Source organism: Lichenostomus cassidix, chromosome 1 (assembly GCF_008360975.1).
Source record: "Lichenostomus cassidix isolate B80296 chromosome 1, HeHo_3.0, whole genome shotgun sequence".
In the NCBI taxonomy this organism is placed as follows: Eukaryota; Metazoa; Chordata; class Aves; order Passeriformes; family Meliphagidae; genus Lichenostomus; species Lichenostomus cassidix.
This window is the reverse complement of record NC_139479.1, coordinates 62,349,291-62,362,228: the sequence shown is the minus strand read 5'-3', so window position 1 is coordinate 62,362,228 and position 12,938 is coordinate 62,349,291. Positions and strand designations below refer to the sequence as shown.

Here is a 12,938-nt window from a genome sequence, read left to right as displayed (position 1 = left end):
CCCCCCAGTCCCGCGGCACCCGAGGGCGGTGGCCGGGGTGACCGTGGGCGTTCAGGACCGGGAGTGAAACGAGGAGCAGGCAAACCTCGGCACCCCTTTGGGAATACGTCCCCCCAGTCTCGGCGGCGGTGGAAGGCCCTCCTCTGGTGTTTGCCGTTTTCTTTGTTTACATTCAGTTTAGAAACACTGGCCTTCGGCCAGAAAAACGACGGTTCCCCTTCTCTCCCCTCCCTCCCCCCACCACCCCCCCGCTTCTTCTCCGGTGGCGGAGAAATACTTAAGTTTCACGACCCCCAGGTTCTAAAATGCTTTCCCCTCGGCTCCCCAGATTAACCCTTCGGCGCTACCTCGCAAAGCAAACGGAGCCGGGTGGTGCGTGCACCTGCCCTCAGAGCTCCCAGCCGAGAGGGTCGCAACAGGTTCTGCCGGGAGATGGAGGGTACCGGCGGGCCGATCAGCTCCCAACCGAGCGGCGGGTCCCCCCCTCCCCGTGGCCCCGGCGCTCGGCTCGGCGCGCCTCGCCTCGCCGCCCGCGGGGCGGTGCTGTGCGGCGGCAGCCGGGCGGGGAAGCGGCGCGGTTCTCCCCGCCGCCGCCGCTGCACCGCCCGGTTCCCCCCGTGGTCGCGGCGGCTGCAGCGGCGGCGGGTGGGGGAGAGAGCTGAAGTCGCTTGTACTCGCCGGGCTTGTATGTGCCCCCCCTGCCGCCCCGCCCCTCCACCCCGATATCTTCCCCCACCACCCCTCGGCGCGGAGTAAGTGGCACCGCTCCGCCTTCTCCTTTTCGCAATGTTGACGCAATCTATAAATAGTGGAACAAAAGGACCAACTTCCTCGCAGCTTTGCTGAAACTGCACAAAAAAGGCAACCGGGGGGGAACACACGCGGTTATTTTTTTGATTTTATTTTTCTCCGGTTAAAAGGCGAATCCTTCTCCTCCCTTCCTCCCTCTCTCCCCCTTCCCCCCCCCCTCCCCCGCTACTGGAAGATCTTTTTATTTTCCCTTGCTGCCTCCTATGCTGGCAACGTCCTGCGAGTGGCTATTTTGCTTTTGCGCCGAGGGAAGAGCTTCCCCCCTCGCTCTCTCTTCTGACAGTAAGTGCCATTTGGCTACTGCCTTTTCGGGGGGTTGGGGGGGCCGCCTGCTCGCCTACCTGCCTGCTGCCCCAGAGAGCGGGCAGCGGGGACCGGGAGCTCCGCGGAACCGGGGGAGCTTTGGAGGCGGCGAGGGGACAGCGCCACGGAGCGAGCGGGGATGCGCGCAGGGGGGACGGGGCGTGGGGGCCCCGTGGATTTGGCCGGGGGGGCCGACCGGTGATATAAGGTGATCGGGAGAGGGGACGGCTGCTGCCGCCCGCCGAACAAAAGCTGACGCTGATATTAAACGGGCTTTTGTTAGGGGGAAGTGAGTGTGCGTGCGTGCGTGTGTGTGTGGGGGGGGGGACACCCCGCCCGCAGCAAGTTGCCGTGCGGCGGAGGGCACCTCAGACTTGTTTACCGCTCGGCGCGGCGCTCGCTGGCGTGTTTACCCTGCACACACGGCGCGGGGCTCCCCTCCTCCCCCCAGCCCCATCCCTCCTCCGCGCCCCGGGGAGGGGAGGGATGAGCGGAGCGGTGTTTAAAGCGGGGGATGGGGGGGTGCGCCGTCAGGAGATGGTGATACGATCACGCGTAAAACAACCACCCCCCTCCGGTTTGCAAGTCGGATCGGTGCAAGCGCAGGCAGTCACTGGCCGGAGGGAGAATTACATCATCCCCTGCTCCAGTGATGCTACCTTTCGTGCCGCTACCATGCGCGCGGGGAAACGACCGGGGGCGCGCCTCGCACCCCCCTGCCCGGCCGGCTCGGTGCCACCCGGGGGGGAGCTGGGGGGTGGGGAGGCGCGCCCCCGCGTCACTCACACACACACACGCCCGCCCGAGTGTTTACAGCGCTCACACAGGCGTATTGTGACGTCGCCTGAGTGACAGCCCGCCGCGCCAACGGGGGGGGGGCGCGGCCCCCCGACGCCACGGCAGAGCACGGGCGCCCCGCCCGCCCCGCTCCCCCCGCGCCCCGCGGGACCGGCGCCCTGAGCGGCTCGGGGCAGGGGGCGGCAGGGCCCCGCCGAGCCCAGCACTACGTGCTTCCAAACTTCAACCGTGGCTTACGCGATGCCCATCGGTTTGAGTTTATGACGTTTTATGACGTTTTCAGCGCACACGGTACGCTCGAGAAGGGATTGCCCGTGAGAGAGGCGAGGTGTGTCTGTAAGCGTGGGGTGTCTGTGATGTTCCACCGCTCCCTCCGGCAGCGAGCGGGGATGCGGGGATAGCTCTCCTGCCGGGGAATATGGTCCTGGTGGGACTTTGGCACAGGGACGCCGTCAGTGTAGAAGCCGTCATATCGATGGCTCTGAACACTCCATTGTCCAGAATGGCCAACAAAAACATTACTTCTTTTTTTTTTTTTTAAGGGATATAGATTTAAGTACCGAGGATAAGATCTAAATTTCACACATCGTATGCTTTCCCCAGTGTTACAAGTGTAATGTTATGGGGTTAGAAACTTGTTGCAATATGCTACTGCGTTGGGAAAAAGTGTCTGTGGGGTTTACTCAGCCTGTGAAAATATTGAAGCAGTACTTACCCACTGCAAAGTCAATAAAACTGTATCACACTAAAACCAACAAAAAAGTACTTTACAAACTGATATTTGTCAAGAATTGTCTGCCAGAATGCAGCAGTGTAAAATTATTACCAAAACACCAGCACTTACTTGCTGCAAAATTCAAGTACTCATGAAGCCTTGTTTAATAGTACACACAGTTTTTAATGTGTTAATGGTTTGGGTTTCTTCAAAGCGTATTACTTTTTGAAGTCTGGGTGTTTCTATTTGTGCAGAAAATAGACTGAAAAGCTTTGAGCTCCTACTGTTACAAAAGTTAAAAGGAAACAAAGTTGAGCTGCTAAGTCGGCAGTCTGGAATGAGTCAATAGTATCTCCTTTGTCCTGCTAGCTTTCTCTGCTCTGGTGTATCTTTGCTCTATTTCCTCTGCAAAAGCAAATGAGCATTTCTACCCTCAGCGTATTTAATAGACTTTATAGAACTCCTGGCTTCTAAATATTCTAAACTACCAGTAATATTCCAATCTGTCTGCCTTTCCCAGCTGTATACAACAGTATTGATACCATCAATGAGAGTATGTTCCCTTCTTTAACCACAGAGATACTTTCACATTTTCTATTATCTATAATTAATAGAGCAAATTATTCTTGTTTTGTTGTAGCAAGCCTTCATAAGGGAACAAATATGCCATTTTAAAGTACTCCACCATCTCTTGGGTTTTTCGTTATTTTTGTGTTATTAAAAAAAAAAAAATAAAAAAGAAAAGAAAAAAAATTGGGCTGGAGACATGAAAGAGATGTAAATAACGCCTCTCTTCATTTACTTGGGGATTCCCTGGGAGTCTCAGAGGGCAAGGAGGTAACATAGCTAGCTTTTACAACAGGATGACAGGTCCTGACACAGGGTCACAGAGAATCTATGCTTGGCTAGCCCTGTGCTCCAGTTTTGTTTAGCTGGTAGCTAGTCCCTTGAGGGATCAATGTCAGCTTGAGCATGCTAACTTCTACAAGCAATGGGTTGGCCAGTGACCGAGAGCTGTGACTGGCTCCTCCACGGCTCCCTACTTCTGCTGCACTTGGAGCTCGAGTGCTGCTGCCAGGATGCTTCTGTGGCTCTGCAGCTTGTCACAGAGAGAATTAAAGTGGCAACAGTATAAAGCAAGCCCCAATACTGCCTGTTCTCTGAAAACAAAAAGTGGATAGATGTATTAGGCGGATTGGAAAAGCAGCTTGGGTAGGGACATGGCTTAATGAGTGAGGCACAGAAACTGGAGCCAACTCCCATCACCATGAGCTAAGTTTCTGTGTACCTCAAACCTGCTTTGTCCTTAAATTCTGGCCTTGGATTGGTATTAGTTGTTCCACAGATCTGTCACACTCCCAGAGATAATAAACAAATGTCAATTATATATCCCACACATAAAGGTATTAGATATCAATATACTTTCTCTGTATTACACATGTATATCTTTAATTTATCAATTAAGGAACAAGCTGTATATATATATATATATATGTATGTGTGTGTATATGCTTATGAACATACACACCTCCTCACACTGAGAGCCCTTTCTGGTTTAACTATCAAAACCCATTGGAGATTAGAGTTGGGTTACTAGACTTCAAAGAAAAGTGAATTTGTATTAACTCACTGGGGTTGAAACCTGCATTTTAATATATACATTATGTAGGGTTTTTTTAGTTTTATGTTACAGTATGAAGCCTTTTTAAGTCTGCAAGATCAAGATCATATTTTTGTTTATAAAAATAAGGCTTGTTTATTATTGATTTATCTAACTCTGATTTTCTTTTAATACTTGAAGTACATAAATGAGTAATTTAGAACGTGATTACCTGAATGACCATTCCTTTCCTTTCTTCACACTTGAAAAAGATTATCATTTAATTCCTGCTGTATTACTGAATATGTGACCAGCCTGTCTGTACCATTTGGTGCGCAATACTTCTTAATTTTTCTGTAGTGTAATTCTGTACATATGATCCCAGGTATTTTTTGAAAAATGCAGCCCTACAATTCCCAATGATAACAAGCAGTTCTCTCTGATCACCATAAAGGCCTGTGCTATGGATTTCTACAGCTTTACAGATTTAAATCTCTAGACACATTTCTATCTTTTGATCTGTAAAGGGTGTTACTAACTTACATTTGGAAATTTGACTGATTCAGACAGCATAGTCTTCCTGGTTCTGCAAGCAGGCAGTTCCAGTGTTTCAGCTTTTGCACAGTAGCACTTTAACAAGCAGCAGCCATGCATAACTAACAAGATTGCAAGTCCAGTTACTGCTTTTTAGAAGCCTCTATCCAGCTTTTATGTTATCCAAAATGTCCATTTTATGTTGTTGCAGCCATATGACAATACTATTAACAGCAGGAAAGGGCAGTAGTTATTTACAATGGATGAGATACAGGGGGAGAAAAAGAAGTTTTAAAAAATGGAGCCTGAGGCACAGGAAGAAAGCAGAACAGCTCCAGCTATCCTTTTATAGTAACTGGTGTTTTATGGAAAGTGGTTAAGAAAGGAAAACTCTCTCTTCCTTCCAGCAGCTAGCCAGTGATGGCATGATTCTGCTAACTGAAGACTGATAGCATTCTTGGATAAATCCACATGCAGGTTTCATTTCTAGTATCTGGAAACAAGCAGTATTGTTTTCCTCAGTTTCTTCTCTTGAACCTACTTTTAAAGTCTGGGTCTTACCCTCTAGCAATATTGATGGATGTCTAATAGAACAGTTTTCAAGTCTGGCATCAAGGCTTCATAAGAAGTAATATTCTTATTAATATTTTAAAGCACTATAGTGGTTTTCATTTGTATTTTCTACATGTACAATTAACATTCTGAATACAACAGAGATATAGATGATATTAGCTAGTCAGGGCATCACTTCAAAATATGTACATATTGTGTACACAAGATATACCTAGCACAGACTAAAAAAGTGTTCTTAGCTTGGACTACAGGTACAAATACTTTTGTAGGTACTTTTAAAGGTACTTTTTAAGGACTCTTAGTATCCTCATTTCTGGCTGAATGCGGTACTTGCATGAACATCCTTTCTTATAAAACAATAAATTCCACAAAATTCCACTGTATGACAGTGTACTGATTGGCTGTCTCAGCTACTGACTAAATATTAATTTTGGTAGTCTTTCTAAGTTAAATCTATAAACTCCTGTATCTGGAAAACTTTCAAAACTCTACACACAAGTGCAACTCTCAAAAAAACCATTTCCTGACTTACACATTGTCCATCCTTGTTTTTAAAGATTTGTTTAGTAATTTACCGTATTTTGTCAATTACTTTGTCAATTAATTCACCTTACTTTGTCAATCTTAGTTTGTCAATTTTACTTTTATTAGTTATACAGGGAGAAATTAGATGGTCTCTTTTGATTTGAAGTGTATTTCATCTTAGTTTTATGACACTAAGGAGAGCAATAAACACTGCAGATTAACTAGAAGGAGTTCCACATTAGTGCAATCACTTTGGTTTCGTAACTCCTACAGATTTTTATCCCTTACAAGCAATGATTTACATACCATTGAGGAAAAATGAAAATGAGGGGGAATCTCATTATGACACTGCAAAGTGTACTTAGTTTCTCCTAATACAGACTAGATTAAACCTAGCCTATGTCACAAGAAATGTGAAGGGTGAGAGCAAAGGGTCCTTTCTCATAATAGTCATGCACAATTGATGCTCTCTTCGCTCAACAGAGAAAACCAGACCCAAAATGAGAAGGAGGACCTGGGCTACTATTCTTCCAAATTTGCCCCCTACCCCCGCCCTTTGAGCTGTAAAGAAAGGATCAGGTTGCACTATTTTAAAAGCTGGTGCAGTATGCACACTTCCTCAGTATATTGGCAAGCACTGGGAGAAAATCTCTCTCAGAGCTCGCTGCAGGAGCTCCTACTGCTTCATAACATCCTTTACTCGGGATGTGACCTCTCAACAGAGCTAAGTCTTCAATAAAGTGATGAAAATTCTACCATAAACATACAATATTTTTAGGAATGTAGACAAATAACAGTATTATGGAAATAACTTACCTTTGACACATGGCTTTGAAAGCTTCACTTGATGCAAACCATAAAAATCAAACTATCACAATAGCTCAGCACTACAGGTAAAGTAGACCTGTAAATAAATTAAAAGAGAAGTTAAGCAACTTACCATAATTTCCTGAGTATGCTTAAATAAACATGAGTGATTAACACATTAAAGAATATAATTGCTCTCTCTTTCATCCCACCATCTAAGATTGCTAGCTACTCTTCCTACAGACACTTTAAGTTAAATCAAACTGCCGATGTTAAATCTATATAAAGGTGGAAGATGGATGGTGTTTTGGGCCAAAGTTTGGAATGGGAGTTTAAACAATGGCCACAATCCTGTCCTTGACTCAGAATTTCACCAGTAGCTTTTCCATTCTAAGACAGGGACAATTAAAACTGTTCTACATCTCACTGAATCTAAGAGACAAAATAATGCTTACAGGATGTGCCAGTGCTACACATATCAGGGTTAAAAAGGTCTAAAATTACCTAAGATCTGAAATAAGTGTTTAGCAACATTTTGTTTACCTGCACGTGTGTTTTTTTCAAAATACAAAACTCAGAGTTCCCAAGACAAGGTGCCTAGTCAGCAATGTCTAATGAATGTCAAAAGGCTAATCCAACTATGAAAATCTCTCTTAAGAGGAGTTCTCATGCCATATCATATCTCCGCATAAAAAAAGAAACCCAAAATTATGGTGACTGAAATTCTCACCAGTCTTCCACTCTCTTCACATTAGGGATGAAGACCCTACTGGGCAAGGGCACTAAAAGCCTCATATCTCACCCAGGGATCCTCCTGTAGGAACTGTGGAAGGAAGCCGTAAGCTGCCTCCTGTTGGAATAGGGCAAGTTTCGCACTGGGAGAAAGAGTCTGCATGAAGCACTGCATAAACGCTGGGCTGAGCCAGTGGCACCCAGAGGCTAGAAGAGCTGTTTCAATCTGTCAAGTGGCCTAACAGTGAGAAGGAATAAATCCTGTTTAATCTTGCCTCAGCCACTATTACCTGAGCTCTGAGAGTTTTAAAGGAACAAAATCTCATTCCAGGCTTAAAAGAAGCTTGAGGTCTATAGATACAAAGCTGTATACTACATCTAGGTGCCACAATTGTAGTTGTCAATAACACACAGTTTCAACATAAAGACTGGGAGATATTTAATTTGAAAGCAAGAATGAAAATAATGACAACAAATTTACAAGTAATAGCAAAACTGTCCTTTTCTCACACATTTGAGTCATCATTCTAGAGGGAGAACCTGTTGGAAACACTTAAGAGGCACATGAAAATGGAAGGAAAGATAAGAAGTTTAATTGAAGATGCTGATCTGGATGACTGAAGTCTTCATCAAATAAGAAAGCAGTCTCCTATTTACTTTCTGGTGCTGTGTAAATGAGTGAATCAAAGCCCACACATTCTCTTGCAACTCATGTCACAAGGATTCTACGTCTCTATGCCCCTGAGGTCATGAGTGACCATGTACTGACCCCTGACAGACTCCTGCCGCCTTTCCTTTACACCTCCCTAACCACTTGAGCCTCTATGAGCGCTGTACATTGCCTGCTTTCTACCCTTCCTTTCTTTTATTTTAGCAAGCTATACACCATAAAAATATCGTGTAATCTTGTGTGTTTCTCTGCAGTCTTTCTTGTATTGAGAAGTTTCTCAATACTTAAGAAGACATGTTAAGGAACAAGGAAAAACATAAAAAGATAAGATTAATTCAGGGAGAGACTGAGCAACTCTTCAGAAAAAGAAATACTGTATTTCAAATAAAATAAGATTATTTTCAACTGGAAGAGGCTCATGTTTATATTATCACTAAAACTTCTGCTGAAAGGGGAGGAAACAGTAACTGTAGACAGTAGTTCAAAAGGAAGTTCTGTTACAGAACAGACCAAAAAAATTAACTTCTTCTTTCAGAGTCTAAAATATGTAATTAATGCTGAACTTCTGCATATGTCTTAAATACTGAGCCGTGAGTGTGGACTACTCTTTTACGTATCCAACAGCCTTAATGCTGAAACCTATACATGGAAATAATTATGACGATAGCATTCACCAAGGACAAAACTGAGTTATTCTTTCACTGAAAATCCTCCAGCTCTAAAAAAGACAGCATTAAAAAAAAAAAAAATTCCAAACACCACTGTAGATGCTGGACATAGACTGATCCTTGAGTTAAAGACAGACATCCACTAGCCAAAAGGAGTAACTCGAACAAAGGAGAGACTTTCAAGTTTCAGACTTTCAAGTTTTAGACCTCTAGTTTGAATTTATCTATGTTTTCACACATCACTACCTTCAGTGGAGCTAGAAATATCCAGTATGTGTAATGAAAACAATCTCTATCAGTGGATACAGCATGAACATGATATCATATGTTTTCCAAGCCTAGAGCAATTGTCAAGCAATTACTATTTGTCAAGGCAACACACTTGATAGTCAGGGTCATCTAACCCTAGGTCATCTCCTTCTACCTTATTGTGAGACAGTTCTCAGTAACTCAGCTACCCAGCTTTCTTTAATTTGCTCTGAAGCCGAGTTGCAGATGCAGGTTGCCCTGACTGCACGCAGCCACAGAGCCAAGGCAGGCAGTGGTGACAAGGGCTCAGCTCTGCACCGTGATGGCTCAGCCAGGCAACAGCTGCCGGGGTTTTGTTGGGAGGGAAGGAGGGCTGCGCGGGTCAGAGGGGACTCCTGGACAACTGATTATTAACCAGGCCTTTCTAAAGCACTTGCAAGGCCCATATTGTGTTTGTTTAGGACCCAGAACTACAAGTGCATGTTATCTGCAGACTGGGTGAATTAGTTTGTGTCTCTGAGTTCAATTATCAATTCTAGCTACATTTTAAAGCAGAAAAGAGAAAAGCCTTGTTTTACATTGCCTATTTTGTCCCGTTCTTACATTTCCTTTTTCTTTTCTTTCATTTTAAAGACAAGGGTCATTAAATTAAATATATTCTCTTTATAAAATATGAATCTTTTTGCTATCTAGATTGTGATTCCATGCCTGTACAATTTTAATTTAATCATCTATATAACAAACTTCTTATTCTTAATTTTTACATTTTCTGTAAAATTTAAAGGCTTCTCTTTACCATGACTTTGTCTTCCAGTTACAATTTATAAAAGTGTGTATGTAGATGGAAAACGGAATTCCATTAAAATGTAGCAATGGAGCCTTTCATTTTTTCTCAGTTAAATTAAGCAGCTATAAATGTACATAACATGTAAGAAAAAAATGTTATAGAACATACAGCATTGAAAACTGATTTATTCAACAAGGATGAATCACTGCTAGTTGGTGAACTTAAGTGATGATTTCTGATTAGCATGACCTTGAAGACTTCACAACTAGTACATCGCATCCTCTTACAGATTTCATTCATGGACCTAATGAGAAAAAATGAAATTACCTACTTTATCATCTCCCAGTGGGTTTTTCAATTTTGAAAACACTAGTCATTACTACAAAGTAGATAAATACATTAAAAGAGAAAAAGAAAAGCTATCAGAAGCAGTTTCCACATTCCGCATGTTAAAATTCCAAATACTCTGCCAGTGACTTCTACCCCTTCAGTGGTTTGGCATTATCTAAAACTTTGGCATAAAAAATGTGTGGCACAGTATTTTTATTGTGTTATTTTAAAATACAATAGTAAATTTAACCTTAATACTGGCTGCCCTACTTTCATAATTAACTTTAAATGGTCTTGTTAAAAAAGAAACATTTAATTTAAAGAAAGCATACATAGAGAACTCATTAAACACAGAGTAATCGTTCCAGAAGGCCACACAAGTAACAGAAAATGTGAATTCCCTCCTTTCTCTTTTAGCCATTTAGACTATAGCATGTTGAAACCAGAATGGGTCCCTACTGTGCCTGCTGGTGTACATACAAAGTTAAAGAGACAGAGCCCTGGCATAGAGGTTTGCCTTGCTTTCCTCAATACCTGAGGCGTTAGAAGTAAGAAGCCAAAGAGGATAGGCTTTTTCTTTAATGCAGTGGCTGTTCAGGTACAGATTTATCAGCAGCAGGAGGGAAAGGGTGAAAGGATGTTATGAAGAGCTCTAAATCCTTCCCTGTTTCTCCATCCATCCTACTCCTCTTCAAGCTATAGCTGCACCTATGCCTATTTACTGAAAACTGGACGGACTTTGGGCTAACCTGGGACCTGAACACAAGAAATTACCATCTTAATCTCTACTAAAAATAGAGACTTCCCAGTAAACTTCCTTGTCCTTACAAAGTGACTTAGAAGGGTAAACCTACTGTCAGAACAACTTCCCAAGTTTAAAGGAAGAGAAGCAAATTATTTCTGAGAATTTCCTAAGGCTGTGAACCTGGCTTGCTGTGTTTTGGAATATGACTTACAGATTTGGTATCACAGATCTGTGGATTTCATCTATTCTCTTAAGAAGGATCAGAATGAAAATCCTCCTCCTCCCAAATTACTGTGATGGAAACAACACTATCCCATGGATTTTCTACTACTTTTCTTGCTCTTTTCTTTGGCAGGCTCAAAGATTTCCTCTCTGTAATAAAGAGAATCTGAAAGCCCCTATGAGGAACAAGGAAAGTCACTACTCAGAATTACAATGGTAGCAACAAGTTTCTAGAGAGAAAAAGATTAATAAAGTTTGATTCAAGTAAGGACAAGACTAAGTGAGAAGAAAGAGGAGAGGCAGAGGCATTTCATTAACATATGTTATAAAATCTTTGAAATACTACAGACTGTGAAGTTAGCAAAGCTGAGTGTGCAGTAATGAGAATGACTGAGATTGACTTTAGTTGATTGAATATAAAGAGGGGAAGGTCCTGAAAGTATTTTGTTTCAGTTTTGCAAAGACTGTGAATAGGTCATGATACATAAACAAACTTTGTTTTAAGCATACTAGAGAGGTCAGACTGGTTCAGGCCAGGCATACACTCAGCCCATTTACCTATATTCAACAGCTGACATAAGCCAATTCTTATCCAAATATTCTCTCAGTGAACAGCAGGATCAGGACAAGCACATTTGATAATGCCCCTAGATTCCACCATCCAACTTTGTTTTAGCTTGGAGTTTCCTGAACCTGATGTGGTTTGTCCAGTCAGTGACCTTCACTAGATCTCTTCAGGGGCCCTTGTGCAGTCTCTCCTTAGATTGTTGTGAACTTCTTTATTCCGTACTGTCTTCAGTCAAAGAATGTTGTAAGTATAATACTCACGAACATATAAAGTAATATAATTCATTGTAATACTTGCTTTGAACTTGCCTACTGCTAGTGTCCTCTGATGCACCCTTATTTTTTTACTAATTGAGAAGGTGAAAAGTTGATCTCTGTCCATCCTTTTTGTTTGTGATTTTAAAACATTTATTGCTGTTTTGAAAAGCAAATTCTGCTGTTTGTTAGAGGGGTGCTGTAGTTCCAGTCTCTAAAGAAGACTGCATTGCCTCTGGGCTGGAAATCTATTTCTTCTTAGCTCTGCCAATCAACCACCAGTCTGCCTGCTATCTGTGGCAGATGCTGAAGCTGCTATTGCAAAGAAGTCCTTCCAAGATCCTGGGGAACTGGAAGCTTAGATGAGCACATTCTGAGAGAGCCATTCTTTTCCACTGTTAGGGAAGATGCATTAGAGGAAAAGATGCAGTCATGCATATTGTGCTCCTAAAACCCTGCTGGTCTTCCTGCAAGCAGAATCTAAAAGAATAGTAGGGAGTGGAAATAAAGAGAAGAAAATTTGCCAATCCACAGAAATCAGCCCCATTCCAAGAAAATTACTTGCTAATAATTAAAGCTCAAGGAATAAAAGCCAACTTTATCTAAAATTTGAAGCAGAAAACTGAAGCTAAAGTAGTTCAAGCCTTCTCTAAAGCAGGGGGGCATTGTTTCTAGAGTAGACCTAAAGTGAGCACAGTTAACATCATTATAAAAACAGCAGAATCTTGTGAGAGTTTCCTATTATTTCAGTAGGAGATTCATAACCCATGCACTATACTCCCATTTTCCCTGCCATGTGTTTTACAAGACACAGAAATATTTCTCAAGCAGACAGGAAAGCACAGTTTCTATTAGCAAAAAATTATACGGACAGCTACGACAGGTCTCCATTGTTAGGTAAAAACACAAACAAAAATCTTTCCTGAATCTTACTACAAGTTAAAGTATATTGTGTTACTGTACAGAAGAAGATAAGCAGCTATTGCAGAAAAATGTAATTAGAGAAATGACGTAAACTCCACTTAGTGTCAAAGTTATTAAACAGTCC

The 12,938-nt window shown here is 42.7% G+C and overlaps 1 protein-coding gene and 1 long non-coding RNA gene across 12 annotated transcripts in view; one reads left to right on the top strand and one right to left on the bottom strand.

The window, feature by feature from the left end:
- LOC146444756 (uncharacterized) overlaps window positions 1-12,938 on the bottom strand; it is a 58,799-nt gene that overhangs the window by 8,065 nt on the left and 37,796 nt on the right. For 2 of the 9 annotated variants that reach the window (XR_014852211.1, XR_014852215.1), the window contains 2 exons: window positions 6,675-6,762; window positions 2,434-5,253 (listed from right to left, as the gene is read on the bottom strand). The gene's annotated coding sequence lies outside the window, so the exon portion shown is untranslated. Of the gene's footprint in view, window positions 1-2,433; window positions 5,254-6,674; window positions 6,763-12,938 lie in introns of those variants that run through there. The other 7 variants (XR_014852213.1, XR_014852217.1, XR_014852214.1 and 4 more) reach the window with 4 other exon arrangements.
- The window catches only part of LOC146444755 (uncharacterized), a 75,069-nt gene continuing 62,645 nt past the window's right edge, over window positions 515-12,938 (top strand). For 2 of the 3 annotated variants that reach the window (XR_014852236.1, XR_014852235.1), the window contains exon 1: window positions 515-1,092. This is a non-coding gene — a long non-coding RNA (uncharacterized LOC146444755). The remainder of the gene's footprint in view (window positions 1,093-12,938) is intronic. The other variant, XR_014852237.1, reaches the window with a different exon arrangement.